Here is a 15488-nt window from a genome sequence, read left to right on the forward strand (position 1 = left end):
AAACTTTTATAAATACAAGATTCTGATTTAGCTGATGTAATCAACTATCCCAATGTTACTTTTATTATGGGGAAAATAAAAATCTAGACACCTGAGTAAGCTCTTCTAAAAGTAGAGCATAATTTTCTAAATCCCTGGGAGGCAAAGAGTAGATAGATAGTTGGCTCTTTCTTACCTTTCCCCGGAACAAAGAATTGCAGTGAAATTTTCAGGCTCTCTATTAAAAAATAATAGCTCTTATTATTTTGAGATATATCCCATCAATACCTAATTTATTGAGAGTTTTTAGCATGAAGTGTTGTTGAATTTTGTCAAAGGCCTTTTCTGCATCTATTGAGATAATCATGTGGTTTTTGTCTTTGGTTCTGTTTATATGCTGGATTACGTTTATTGATTTGCATATGTTGAACCAGCCTTGCATCGCAGGGATGAAGCCCACTTGATCGTGGTGGATAAGCTTTTTGATGTGCTGCTGGATTCGGTTTGCCAGTATTTTATTGAAAAAGTGCTCATCATCACTGGCCTTCAGAGAAATGCAAATCAAAACCACAGTGAGATACCATCTCACACCAGTTAGAATGGCGATCATTAAAAAGTCAGAACAGGTGCTGGAGAGGATGTGGAGAAATAGGAACACTTTTACACTGTGGGTGGGACTGTAAACTAGTTCAACTATTATGGAAGACAGTGTGGTGATTCCTCAGGGATCTAGAACTAGAAATACCATTTGACCCAGCCAACCCCGTTACTGGCTATATACCCAAAGGATTATAAATCATGCTGCTATAAAGACACATGGACGTGTATGTTTATTGCGGCACTATTCACAATAGCAAAGACTTGGAACCAACCCAAATGTCCAACAATGGTAGACTGGATTAAGAAGATGTGGCACATATACACCATGGAATACTATGCAGCCATAAAAAAGGATGAGTTCATGTCCTTTGTAGGGACATGGATGGAGACGGAAACCATCATTCTCAGCAAACTATCGCAAGAACAAAAAACCAAACACTGCATGTTCTCACTCATAGGTGGGAACTGAACAATGAGAACACTTGGACACAGGAAGGGGAACATCACATATTGGGGCCTGTTGTGGGGTGGGGGGAGGGGGGAGGGATAGCATTAGGAGATATACCTAATGTAAATGACGAGTTAATGGGTGCAGCACACCAACATGGCACATGTATACATATGTAACAAACCTATACCTTGTGCTCATGTACCCTAGAACTTAAAGTGTAGTAAATATATGTATAAAATAACATAATAAAATAAAAAAAGAAAGAAAAAAGGAAAGGATTGGCATGAGTAAACAAAAAGTAGACTAAGTCTTACTAGAGAAATATTCTAGCCCCTGTTGAACATAGAATTTTATTGATTTAAGGTAATTAGCTACCATCGCATTTTCCTACACTCTGGAAGAAGATGTCATTAACTAGAGCATCTATATTTTAATACATAATGTTGTATTCAATAAAACCGTTATTACATGTGACATAAAATAATAAGGCCAAAATATTTGTATAAACACATAAAGAACAAAACGGTATAATTAATTAAAAGACGGAGAATTTTATGAGATTGTTAAGGTCTGTAAAAAGGTGACATTCTAAAATTTAAAAATATAATATTTGACGTTAAGAGTTATTATATGGATTTAATGAAACATTAACAACAGCAGAATACACAATTAGTAAACTGGAAAATAAACAAATAGAATGTATTTAAAGAGTATATCCACACTTAAATATATGGAAAAAAATGACAAACATATAAACAACTTAAAGATAGGTGGGACATCGTGAAAAGGTCTAACATAATTTCAGCTGAGGTGCTAGGAGGGCAACGAAATGAAAGCAGGGATAAAATAGAGTAAAAAAAAAAGGCTGAAAAGATTCAAAACATTGATTCAAGACCTCAGGTTACATATCCAAAAAGTTTTGCAACCCTCAAGCAAAATAAATACCAAGAAAGTGACACCTAGAAATACAATAGTAAGACTACTAAGAATCAAGGACATATTGGACATTGGTTTTGGAAAATAATTTATGACTAAGTCCTCAAAATCATTTGCAACAAAAACAAAAATTGATAGGTGGGACCTAATTAAATTAAAGAGCTTCTGCCCAGGAAAAAAAAAGTCAACAGAGTAAACACACAATCTACATAATGGGCTAATATCCAGAATCTTGAACATGAACAGACACTTCTCAAAAGAAAACATATGGCAGGCATGGTGGCTTCTACCTATAATCTCAGCAATTTGGGAAGCTGAGGCCAGAGGATCCTTCGACCTCAGGAGTTTGAGATCAGCATGGCAACACAGGGAAACCCCATCTCTATAAAGAAAATTTTAAAATTAGCCAGGTGTGGTGGTGCACTCCTCTAGTGTCAGCTACTTAGGAGGCTAAGGTGGGAGGACTGCTTGAGCCCAGGAGATGGAGGCTGTGGTGAGCCATGATCACACTAAAGCACTGCAGCCTGGATGAAAGAGAGAGACCCTGTCTCAAAACAAAAAACAAACAAACAAAAAAGAGTGCTCAGCATCACTAATCACTAATCATTAGAGAAATGCAAATCAAAACAACGAGATATCATCTCACACTAATCAGAATGGCTATTATTATTTCTTACTTTAAGTTCTGTGATACATGTGCAGAATGTGCAGGTTTGTTACATAGGTATACATGTCCCATGGTTGTTTGCTGCACCTATCAACCTGTCATTTAGGTTTTAAGCCCCACATCCATTAGGTACTTGTCTTAATGCTCTCCCTCCTCTTTCCTCCCACCCCCCAAACAGGCCCCAGTGTGTGATGTTTGCCTCCCTGTGTCCATGTGTTCTCATTGCTCAACTCCCACTTATAAGTGAGAATATATGGTGTATGGTTTTCTGTTCCTGTGTTAGTTTGCTGAGGATGATGGCTTCCAGCATTTCCATGTCCCTGAAAAGTACATGAATTCATTCTTCTTTAGGTCTGCTTAGTATTCCATGGTGTATATGTGCCACATTTTCTTTATCCAGTCTATCATTGATGGGCATTTGGGTTGGTTCCAAGTCTTTGCTATTGTAAATAGTGTTGCAATAAACATACCATGTGCATGTGTCTTTATAGTAGAATGATTTGTAATCCTTTGTATGTATACCCATTAATAGGATTGCTGGGTCAAATGGTATTTCTGGTTCTAGATCCTTGAGGAATCGCCACACTGTCATCCACAATGTTTGAACTAATTTACACACCCACCAACAGTGTAAAAGTGTTCCTACTTCTCCACAGCCTCGCCAACATTTGTTGTTTCCTGACTGTTTAATAATTGCCATTCTAACTGGAGTGAGATGTTATCTAATTGTGGTTTTGATTTTTGCATTTCTCTAATGACCAGTGAAGATGAGCTTTTATTCATATGTTTGTTGGCTGCATAAATGTCTTCTTTTGAGAGGTGTCTGTTCATATCCTTTGCCCACTTTATGATTTTTTTTTCTTGTAAATTCATTTAAGTTCCTTATATATTCTGGCTATTAGACCTTTGTCAGATGGGTAGCTTGCAAAAATTTTCTCCCATTCTGTAGATTGCCTGTTCACTCCGATGATAGTCTCTTTTGCTGTGCAGAAGCTCTTTAGTTTAATTAGATCCCATTTGTCTATTTTGGCTTTTGCTGCCATTGTTTTTGGTGTTTTAGTCATGAAGTCTTTGCCCATGCCTATGTCCTTAATGGTATTGCCTACATTTTCTTCTAGGGTTTTTATGGCTTTAGGCCTTACATTTAAGTGTTTAATCCATCTTCAGTTAATTTTTGTACAAAGTGCAAGGAAGTGGTCCAGTTTCTGATTTCTACACATGGCCAGAGAATGGCTATTATTAAATAGTCAAAAAACAACAGATGTTGACAAGATTACAGAGAAGAAGGAATACTTTATACACTGCTGGTAGGAATGTAAATTAGTTTAGCTGCTGTGAAAAGCAGTTTGAAGATTTCTCAAAGAACTTAAAACAGAACTACCATTCAACCCAGCAATCCCAATATTGTGTGTATACCCAAAGGAAAATAAATTGTTCTACCAAACAGACACATGTAATCATATCTTCATCACAGCACTAATCAAAATACCAAAGGGATATCAACCAATATACCCATCAACTGTGGACTCAAAATAATGTGGTACATATTCACAATGGAATAGTATGCAGCCAGAAAAATGAATAAAATCATGTTTTCTGCAGCAACATGGATGCAGCTGGAGGCTATTATCCTAAGTGAACTAATGGAGAAGTCATTCAATATACATGGACACCACAAAGATGGATACAAGACACCGGGGACTGCTTGAAGGGGGAGGATATGAGGATGGTGTGGGTTGGAAAGCTACCTATCAGATACTATGCTCACTACCTTGGTGATGGGATCCTTCATACATCAAGGCTCAGTGACACACAATTTACCCATGTAACAAATCTGTAAAAGTATCACCTGGGCTGGGTGTGGTGGCTCACGCCTGTAGTCCCAACACTTCCGGAGGCTGAGGTGGGTGGATTACCTGAGGTCAGGAGTTTGAGACCAGCCTGGCCAACATGGTGAAACCCCATTTCTACTAAAAATTAGCTGGGCATGGTGGAGGGCACCTATAATCCCAGCTACTCGGGAGGCTGAGACAGGCAAATCAATTGAACCCTTGAGGTGGAGGTTGCAGTGAGCCAAGATCGAGCCATTGCACTCGAACCTGGGCGACAAGAACAAAACTCCGTCTCCAAAAAAAAAAAAAAAAAAAAAAAGTATCATCTGAACCTAAAATGAAATTAGAAAAAAGAGACAGAAAATCTGAAAAGTAGCCAGAAAACATTGTACATTAATTTCAGAGGAGTAATTTTAAGTCACCAGAAATTTGTTCTATACAAATTATGGCCCTAATGACAATGGAATGGTATTATTTAAATAATAAAAGGAAATAAATACGTATCTAGAATTCTATGCCCAATGAAATATTCATAAAATTGAAGCTACAATAATAAAGTGTTTCAGACAAAAATCTAACAGCATTTGCTACAAGATAACCTGAAATTAAATAAATCAAAAGGAAGTTAAGACTGAAGAAAAATGACCCCAAATGGAAACAGAACTGCAGGAAGAAATGAGAAAGAAAATAAAAAGAGAATATATAAATGAATAGTGAGAAAGTAAGTAAAGGTAAAAAATAATAGTAGTACTTTTGTGGCTTTAAAACTATTTGGAACAATGACTCAAAATAAGAGAAGGAGAAAATGGAGTATATTGTTCTCTTATCAAAATTAATAAAAATAATAATGTATATTAAGTGACAATGAGTAAAAATTAAATGGTTTAATATCTAAAATAACTTTAAAAATAATAATGTATACATAGCAAATTAGTAAAATAAAATAACAATTGTATAAATTATTTGAAAAATCTGAATATAGGCCAGACAAGAAATGAATAGAAGTATAAAGTAAGTGAGCCTAACATAGGAACAGTAGAATTTAGTTACAATATTAATTTTAAAGAAAACAGTCAGTGATAAGATTAAACATGCCCTAGAAATGCCAGTTTTCTCTTTTTTTACAGGTTGAAAAGATCTGGGCAAGTGATGTCTTTTTAAATCTGCATAAGTTATCAGAAGACAAAACAAAAATAATTTCCTAAATTACTACCTAGATCATTTACATTTATATTTATGCTTACATTTATTTTTCTTCCCAAAATAAATAACATATTTAAATAACTCTGAAATCATAAACTCATTTCAATTAAACTCTTTTCTAAAACAATTATGGAGAATTTATGTACTGCCCAAATTCTCTGTTATTAAGAAGGCAGTATAATAACATTCTGGTTTCTGAAGTTGTAGAATCCATCTGTGAAGCATTTGAAAACTAAAATGTTTCTCCAGAAAGTGTATCCGAATGTTACCTAAAATACTGAGATTATTTTAGATTAGGGCTTCTCAGTCAGTATGCTATTACCATTTCAGGCTCAATAATTCTTTATTTTGGGGCCTCTCCTGTGCATTATGAGATGTTTAGCAGGATTCCTGGCCTCCACTCACTAAATGTTAATAGCATCCTCCTAGTCATAACAAGCAAACTATTTCTCTAGACATTGTCAAAATTTCCCTTGAGGGAAAAATTACCTCTTGTTGAAAACAGTTGCCCCAGATGATCTATAATCATTTACTACAATGCTGAAGATAACTATCATGTTTAGTTCCAGGGTTGACTGACTTAATTCATGTTATGCTAATTCTCCAAAAACATTAGACGTCTTCATTAAAATAGCATATAAATTATAAGGCATCCCTGAACAATTTTTACAAAAATAACTTATTTTGAGAAGGTGTTGCTTTGATGTTGAAAGAATAAGAGCATCAAATTTTTAAACTATATGTAGAAAATATTCTGCATTTGAAAAAGAAATAGAACTAAAACATATTTCTACAGAAATTCTTGGAACTTTTCTACTTTTGTGTAAATATCAACTATGACAGGCTATTATGAAATTTGACCTTTATTTGGAAGAAATCTGTCACAGGTTGTCATTGATTACATGAAAAATTATAAACATTCTGTACTAAACAGGAACATTATCAGCATTTACAGTGACTGCACATCTGCCTAGTGAGATTCCAGTCATACTTAATATCACCCTGATGCCTGATTTGGAAACAAACTTACACTTTCTCTAAAAGCAAGAACAAAGAATTTGGACTATAAAAACAGGTTCCTGGAATCTTACCATATTTTTATTTTTTTCACTGGTAATTTTACTTCAAACATAATCTTGTTCATTAGCACGCATATCTCTTATGTACATATTTTTTCATATATTAATTTTTGAATGGATATTGACTATTAGAAGGCAGGTGTTGTGATACGTGGATGTAAACTGAATAAAATTAAAATGTCTGACATTTAATGGAAGACATAGGCAAGTACATAAATTGTCACATCTGATAAAGCATCTAAAATCATAAACAAATTATTTTTCAGTACTAATTCTATCTTTAATATAAGTGTTCTAATGATTTGTTTCTCAAAAAAATTAGTTATAATAAGGATTGAAAATTTAAAGAGCTTTGAACAGTTGGTGGAGTATATCAGTTTCTTCAAGCTAGGTATGTGTATACCTGAGAGTAAATGAAAATACTTTTTAAAAGGATAAGAAATTTTCAGGAAAGAAAAAGTTTAAAAGATATTCAGGTTTTAAGCAAAGTCATTGTGTAATTAAAAGGCACACATTGATAATTTCTGTTATGCCTTATCTAGAATACCTACGAGTGAGAGAAGCAGGATGAGGCAGAGGAAGAATTTGAACTACAATGCACCTACAACACAGACCTTAGCTGACGGCACTTCAGAGATATCCCAAATTGGGACAAGAAGATTGGGTCTTTGAACCTCTGTGAGGACCAATTTTGGGAAGTGGGCTGGCCCTAAGAGAAGTTTTAACTATGACAGAAGCCTTTCAATAAGGGAGTTCCTTGAGAGTCTCACCTGTGAGCTGCCTTCCAGGATTGAATGTGAATCTAGGGCAAAGCTACAGCATCCACTGCATACCACCCCTTGACTAGTTAGAATCCATGTGCTTTGCATGGTATGTTTACTCTATTTGGGAACATACTCTCCAAGACTCTGGCTGGTATTGTTTCTGGACAACTTATTAGAGGAAGGTTAATGGGGAAAAAATAAGTTCATACAGCCACAGCTAATTTCACAGCTGCAACTATTTTTTAAATTATTGTTTGCCTCCTTCTGATACATATTTTAAATTTGTTTCATTGTTGCCTAGAATCCTGGCTGATTTGGGTAGCTTACCTATCAAGGTGACCCAGATTTGCATACCTGAGAAGTTTGAGCCCTCTGATTTTTCACGTCCTTCTGAGATCGTTGATGTTGTACTTGCTCACATACCATCAAAATTGGGCAGAGCAAGTCAACTAGATGCTCCAGGGGATTAATCTGGCAAACACTATTTTCTCTGCCTCTGTTGTATCAGACCAACCCTACCTATTCCTGATTACCAACAACAATTATTCTTGGCAGCATACCTCATTTTATTGGCTTTGAAGATCTATGATCTATGCACAACGAACCCCAAAGGGCCATGTGGCAGCCATAGGTTAAGTTTAATCAGCCTTCCGCAAATATTCAATCTCTGAGAATCACAAGATCTAGGACTGCAGTTTTAGGGTCAGGACGCTCAAATTATTTAGGTAAGTAACTGAAGTGAGGCTACTAAGGGCTATTGTTATGGGAACAACTTGATTCCAGACATATGTAGTCTACCTAATTAGGGATACAGCACCATATAAAAGTCATATCTCTCTCATAACTCCATCTGCTTGCCTCTTTACCAGATCTCCTTGTCCCACAGTGTTTAATCTTTCTTCTCCCAAGTCCTGATCAATCAGCAAAGCTATTCACTATTTCCCATGAAATAGTCTCATAATAATCACCTCCTCCACCTCTCAAAGTCTGAGAAAATACATCTGCCAGTTCAATCCTTTCCACAGTAACCCTTCTCATTTTGCATCAGCATTGTTGAAAATTTAATAATTGTAGTCCAACAGCAAGCCAATGGAATGTGGTACTCTACCTTTCACCTGTGATGGGATCCTCATTTCCTGCTTGCCTATAGGTGATTTAGCTGTAAGGTATCATTTTAGGGTCTGCTTTCTAGAAACCAGACTGCTACCAACTTCCAAAAATCACACATGGTATATTTAGGAATGCTCTCAGGAACAGTACCAGTAAGACATTAGGATAGAAGACTGACAAAAGGGAGAAGTTGAACTGTGATGTAGTTCGAGACTTCAGGTAGACCCATGAGGGGTCCATCAGAGATGCTTCTAACTTAGAAATTAACCCGGCTGGGCTTGGTGGCTCACACCTGTAATCCCAGCACTTTGGGAGGCTGAGGCAGGCAGATCACCTGAGGTCAGGAGTTTGAGACCAGGCTGACCAACATGGAGAAACCTTGTCTCTACTAAAAATACAAAAAATTAGCCGGGCGTAGTCACGCATGTCTGTAACCCCAGCCACTCGGGAGGCTGCAGCAGGAGAATCACTTGAACCTGGGAGGCGGGGGTTGCGGTGAGCCAAGATCACACCACTGCACACCAGCCTGGGCAACAAGAGCAAAACTCTGTCTAAGACAAAAAAAAAAGAAAGAAAGAAAGAAAGAAAAAGAAATTAAAGAATTATGCAGGGTATTCCATTGCTCAAGTTTGAAAAGCCAATGACTTAAGATAGCAAACATTACCATATGTATTAGCTACCTAAGGATGCCATAACAAATTGCCACAGACTTCATGGCTTAAAACAACAGAAACATATTCTCTTAGAATCTGTTTCATCATTTTCTCCCAGCTTCTGAGGGCTCCTGGCAATTCTTGACATTCCTTGGCTTACACACTTGATGACTTCAATCTCTGCCTTTATCTTCATATGTCTTTCTTCTCTCTGTGTCTGTCTTTTCCTTTTCTGTCACTTATAAAAACACCGGCCATTGGTTTCCACACACATCCTGACTCAGGATATCTCATCTCAAGACCCTAACCTTAATGGCATCTGTAAAGACTCTTCTTACTTCAAATCATGTCATTTGTCAAGGTTCTGCCTGAACACACATTTTGAAGTCCAGCCACTGTTTAATCTGCTACACTCTAGAAGAGTGGTTCTCTGATTTCAGAGGGCATGAGAATCCCCTGGTGTGTTCACTAAAAATGTAAAATTCCATACACAGACATTTTGTGTCTGATTTCTAAATTCTTAATGCAGGTGGCCCTTCAGAAACATTTTATAAAACACTGTTCTTGAAAACATGGACAACTTTACTAGTATAAGACAATTACTTTTGTATTCGATGGTAGGGTTACTGGAATGGTTTATGTTTTGATACGTCACTGGTTGAGGATAACACTTAAAGAGTGTCTTATGTTCTTCTACTACAACACACATAAAGACTGCAGCTACTACTGCAGGATATGCTGCTGTAACAATCAAGGCATTGGAAACTGTAATACTTCTTGTAGTGAACAGCACTGTTTTTATTTTATTTGAAAGCCAGTTTTAGATGGTAATGTCATTTGCTAATGCCAGTGGATGTTTGGTGGCAAATATGGCTCATTGGCTGATTTTTAAAACTTCTGGGTTTCTAAGTTGTCATCCACAGGTAAAACAGACTGACTCTTTGGATTGAGTAAGTGATACTTAGGCACTGAGTTTGATGTTTCAAATAATATATATGACTTTATGTTGTTTCTCTCTGTATTAGTCTCTTCTCATGCTGCTGATAAAGACATACCTGAGAATGGGTAATTTATAAAGAAAAAGAGGTTTAATGGACTCACAGTTCAACGTGGCTGGGAAGGCCTCACAATCATGGCGGAAGGTGAAACGCACATCTTACATGGCGGCAGACAAGAGAGAATGAGAGGCCAAGCAAAAGGGGTTTCCCCTTACAAAACCATCAGCTCTTTTACCACAAGAGCTGTAGGAGAGAAACCACCTCCATAATTCAATTATCTTCCACTGGGTCCCTCCCACAACACAAGGGGTTATGGGAGCTATAATTCAAGATGAGATTTGGGTGGGGACACAGCCAAACCATACCATTTAGCCCCAGCCTCTCCAAAATCTCATGTCCTCTCATTTCAAAACCAATCATGCCTTCCCAACCATTCCCCAAAGTTTTAACTCATTTCTGCATCCCCCAAAGTTTTAACTCATTTCAGCATTAACTCAGCAGTCCACAACCCAAAGACTCATTTGAGACAAGCCAAGTCCTTTCTGCCAATGAGCCTGTAAAATCAAAAGTAAATTAGTTACTTCCTAGATACACTGAGGGTGCTGGCATTGAATAAACACACTCATTCAAAATGGGAGAAATTCACCAAGATGAAAAGGTTAAAGGCCCCCTGCAAGTCCAAAACGCAGTGGGGCAGTCAAATCTTAAAACTCCTAAATGATCTCCATTGACCCCATGTCTCACATCCAGGGTGCACTGATACAAGAGGTGGGCTCCTACAGCTTTGGGAAGCTCCGCCCCTGTGCCTTGGCAACGTGTAGCCCTTCTCCTGGCTGATTTCATGGGCTGGCATTGGGTGTCTGTGGCTTTTCTAGGTGCACGATGCCAGATGTTGGTGGATCTGCCATTTTCTGGGGTGTAGAGGATGGTGGCCCTCTTCTCAGAGCTCCACTGGGCAGTGCCCCAGTAGGGACTCTGTGTCGGGGCTCCAACCCCAGATTTCCCTTCCGCACTGCTCTAGAAGAGGTTCTCAATAAGGGCCATGCTCCTGCAGCAAACTTCTGCCCAGGTATCCAGGCATTTCCATACATCCTCTGAAATCTAGATGGAGGTTCCCAAACCTCAATTTTTGACTTCTGTTCACTCTCAAGCTCAACACTACGTGGAAACTGCCAAGGCTTGGGGCTTGCACCGTCTGAAGCCATGGTCCAAGCTGTACCTTGGCCCCTTTTAGCCATGGCTGGAGCATCTGGGATGCAGGGCACCAAGTCTCTAGGCTGCACGTAGCAGGGGGGTCCTGGGCCCAGACCAAGAAACCAGTTTTTCTTCTTAGGCATCTGAGCATGTTATGGGAGGGGTTGCCTTGAAGACTCCTGACATGCTCTGGAGACATTTTCCCCATTGTCTTGGTGATTAATATTTGGCTCCTCATTACTTATGCAAATCTCCATGGCCAGTTTGAATTTCTCCTCAGTAAATGGGTTTTTTCTTCCTATCGCATCTTTAGGCTGCAAATTTTCCAAACATTTATACTTTGTTTCCTCTTGAATGCTTTGCTGCTTAGAAATTTCTTCCACTGGATACCTCAAATCATCTCTCTCAAGTTCAAAGTTCCACATATCTCTAGGGCAGGGGCAAAATATCGCCAGTCTCTTTGCTAAAATACAGCAAGTGTCACTTTTACTCCAGTTCCCAACAAATTCCTTGCCTCCCCCTGACACCACTGCAGCCTGGATTTCATTGTCCATATCATTATCAGCATTTTGATCAAAGCCATTCAACAAATCTCAAGGACGTTGCAAATTTTCTTACATCTTTCTATCTTCGAGCTCTCCAAGACTCTAGGAAGTCCAAACTTTCCCACATCATTTTTTCCTTTCTCTGGGCCCTCCAAACTGTTCGAACCTCTGCATGTTACCCAGTTCCAAAGTTGCTTCCACATTTTCAGACATCTTTACAGCTTGTGCCCCACAACCTGGGACCAATTTACTGTATTAGTCTGTTCTTATGATGCTGATAAAGACATAGCTGAGACTGGGTAATTTATAAAGAAAAAGAGAAAGGACTCACAATTCCACATAAATGGGGAGGCCTCACAGTCATGGCAGAAGGCGAAACTCATACCTTACATGGCAGCAGACAAGAGACAACGCGGGCCAAGCAAAAGGGGTTTTCCCTTACAAAACCATCAGATCTCCTGAGACTTATTCACTACCCCGAGAACAGTGTGGGGGAAACCACCCTCATGATTCAATTATCTCTCACCGGATCCCTCCCACAATTCGTGGGAATTATGGGAGCTACAATTCAAGATGAAATTTGGGTGGGGACACAGCCAAATCATATCACTCTCATTTATATAACAGGACATAACACATCAATTTATATAATTAGAAGAGAAATTTTATTTCAAATTTACAGTCAGAATCAAATGATAGTCTTGATAGTCTTGTGTCAGACTCTGTTTTTGGCTTCATGCCCATTTTCCCCTAATTTTTAGTTTAACAGAACCTGACAAAACTTCTAGCCCCAAGCAGTGGATTACGATAAAATTACGTCCATTATGACAATAATGTTTCTATTCTTCCCACCATGATAGCAGCTAGAAATGGCCATGTGATCTAGTTCTGGTCTAAACTTTGTTAAATTTAAGCAGTAATCTGCTGGAAAGAAAGATGCTCTAGAAACTTTCTCCTTTGATTATTACAGTTGAGCCATACCTAGAACAAGATCTCTTTCTGCTTTTTTCTGCCTTGAATATAAATGTGACTTCTAGAACACAATATTCTGTAACCATGAGGTGATAGCTGACAAAGACAGGCTATGAACATTACAGAGATACTGACTCTGATACTGATAGACCACTGAATCCCTGCCAGTAATGGTCTGCTTCAAACCCCTTAGGTTTCTATTAGTTAAAACCCAAAATCACACTAGCTCAAATTATATTGTATCTGAAAGTTATAAAGCAAATGGACTTAATAATTAAAGAACATTTAAATGCAGACCTATTAGTTGAATATTCCATCTCTTCCTAGAATTCCTAGAAGCCTTTAATTAATATTGGGATTTTAAAGAGAAAAAAAAAGAAAGAAAAGAAGTTTATCAGCAAATGAAACAGACTCAATTTTAATTGTTTTTCCAGTTTTTGACTATTAATTTAGGTTTCATTATGTTTTTACTCTAACCTAAATGTTGCCTATCCACTTTTAGCATTGAGTTTTTTTGGGTCATATTTAGGTCTAACTGTCTATTTATTTGAGTTATTTTTTATGCAGAATGTTTAAAAAATATGCATAGCCTAAGGTAATGTATCTAACTAGTCATTAACATATAGAAAAAAACAAATTTTTGAACTTGTGCTACTATTCATTATGTGAAGTTATATATATATATATATTTATTTCTGCATTTTAACTGTTATTCTCACTTTTACACTTAATAATTCATTGGTATTCATTTCTTTGTGATGCTGGTCAGATATAAATCAGAACAAAGTCACTTGAATATATGAGTTGATTTTTTTAATATCTGCAAATACAGAGTCTACAAAAGCTAGTGTTTCTATTTTAAAGAACCAGATGCTTGAGAAAGAAAAAAAAAAGTGTTTGAAATTTTAGAAATATTGGTTTGGAGTAGCAAGACCACAAACTCTGGAAAATGTAGAATATGATTAAGACACAGACTGAGAATGTGTTCCCTATTGCATAAAATTATTATTTTTTAATTATTTATTTATTTATTTTTTTGAGACGGAGTCTCACTCTGTCACCCAGGCTGGCATGCAGTGGCGCAATCTCGGCTCACTGCAAGCTTTGCCTCCCGGGTTCTCTCCATTCACCTGCCTCAGCCTCCCGAGTGTCTGAAACTACAGGCACCTGCCACCGCGCCCAGCTAATTTTTTTTTCCATTTTTAGTAGAGACGGAGTTTCACCATGTTAGCCAGGATGGTCTCCATCTCTTGACCTCTTGATCCGCCCTCCTCGGCCTCCCAAAGTGCTGGGATTACAGGCGTGAGCCACCGCACCCGGCCAAGATTATTTTTAAAAAAGTCTTTTACACTTCAAACAGACAGGAAATATGTACCATTTCTGAACTTTGAACTAAGATTTAAGCAAAGGAATTAAAAAAAAAAAGAAAATTTATTCACTAATAGGGACTTTCCAGTCCCTGTAGTTCCTCAGGTCTTATTCCCAAAGTGATTCGAAAACAACAGAATTTAGAGTAATTTGTGATGAATCCAAAGTCCAGGGTGAATTTAACTCATTGGCCAGGTGGTAGGAAAGGTATACAGTAAACCATTTAGCAGAAATTCATGTTCTTTATGATATTTCAGAAATAAGAAAAGAGTGAAATGTCTACCTATATAGGGTTGAGGATGGTTTTAGAGAGGCCCATTGTCCAAGAAATGAGAAGGAGCTTTTTAAAATTTTAGGAAGAGTAATTGAGATGCCACATACCAAAAAATAAAAAAAAAATCTAATAAAAATAAAATAAAGAATTACAGGCCTAGTGATTAGGGATATTAGAGGTCATGATGGAAACTTGTTCATCAACTATGGGGTCAAGTAGAGTCAGGGTTTGACAACAAAACATCAAATAAAAGAAACTATACTCCACAACAGCACAAACAACCAGCCCAATGTAGTGCTGTATAATTTAGAAAAATTGCTGCAGATGTCAGGTTTATAAGTAAGCTTTTAAACCTAGGTTTCACTCTGAAAATAAGGAAGGCAAAAGAAAAGTTTATGAAACTTGGATTTCTATGTTGACCAAAGGACACTGTGATTTAAATTAGAAGTAACTAAGGACTTTAACTTGGCAAAAATAAATTTTATAATTCCACAGGGAATTTACAGCTTTGAAAGTCAAGTTGGGAGCAGTTATAAAAATAAAGTGAGTTAAAACTTTAACGTTCTAGTGTCATGATGAGGTAATTTAAATCAAAGCAAAGATACTTAGTTTTCAATATAAATTAAATATGAATAGTTATCTGTGTGTTTTGTTTAGTTTTGCTTTGTTTTTGACAGAAGTGGACATCTTAATAAATAATAACCAGTTTACTCAGATAATCTGGTTTCAAACTCTGGTTTTGATATTTACTAGGCATAATTGTCTGTGACAAGTGGAGGAATTATGGGCTGATACAAGAGGAAGGCCATCTGCAGACCAGGAGACATGATGTCACCAGGCACTAAAACTGTTGACACCATGAT

The sequence above is a fragment of the Pongo abelii genome, chromosome 3 (genome assembly GCF_028885655.2).
Source record: "Pongo abelii isolate AG06213 chromosome 3, NHGRI_mPonAbe1-v2.0_pri, whole genome shotgun sequence".
In the NCBI taxonomy this organism is placed as follows: domain Eukaryota; kingdom Metazoa; phylum Chordata; class Mammalia; order Primates; family Hominidae; genus Pongo; species Pongo abelii.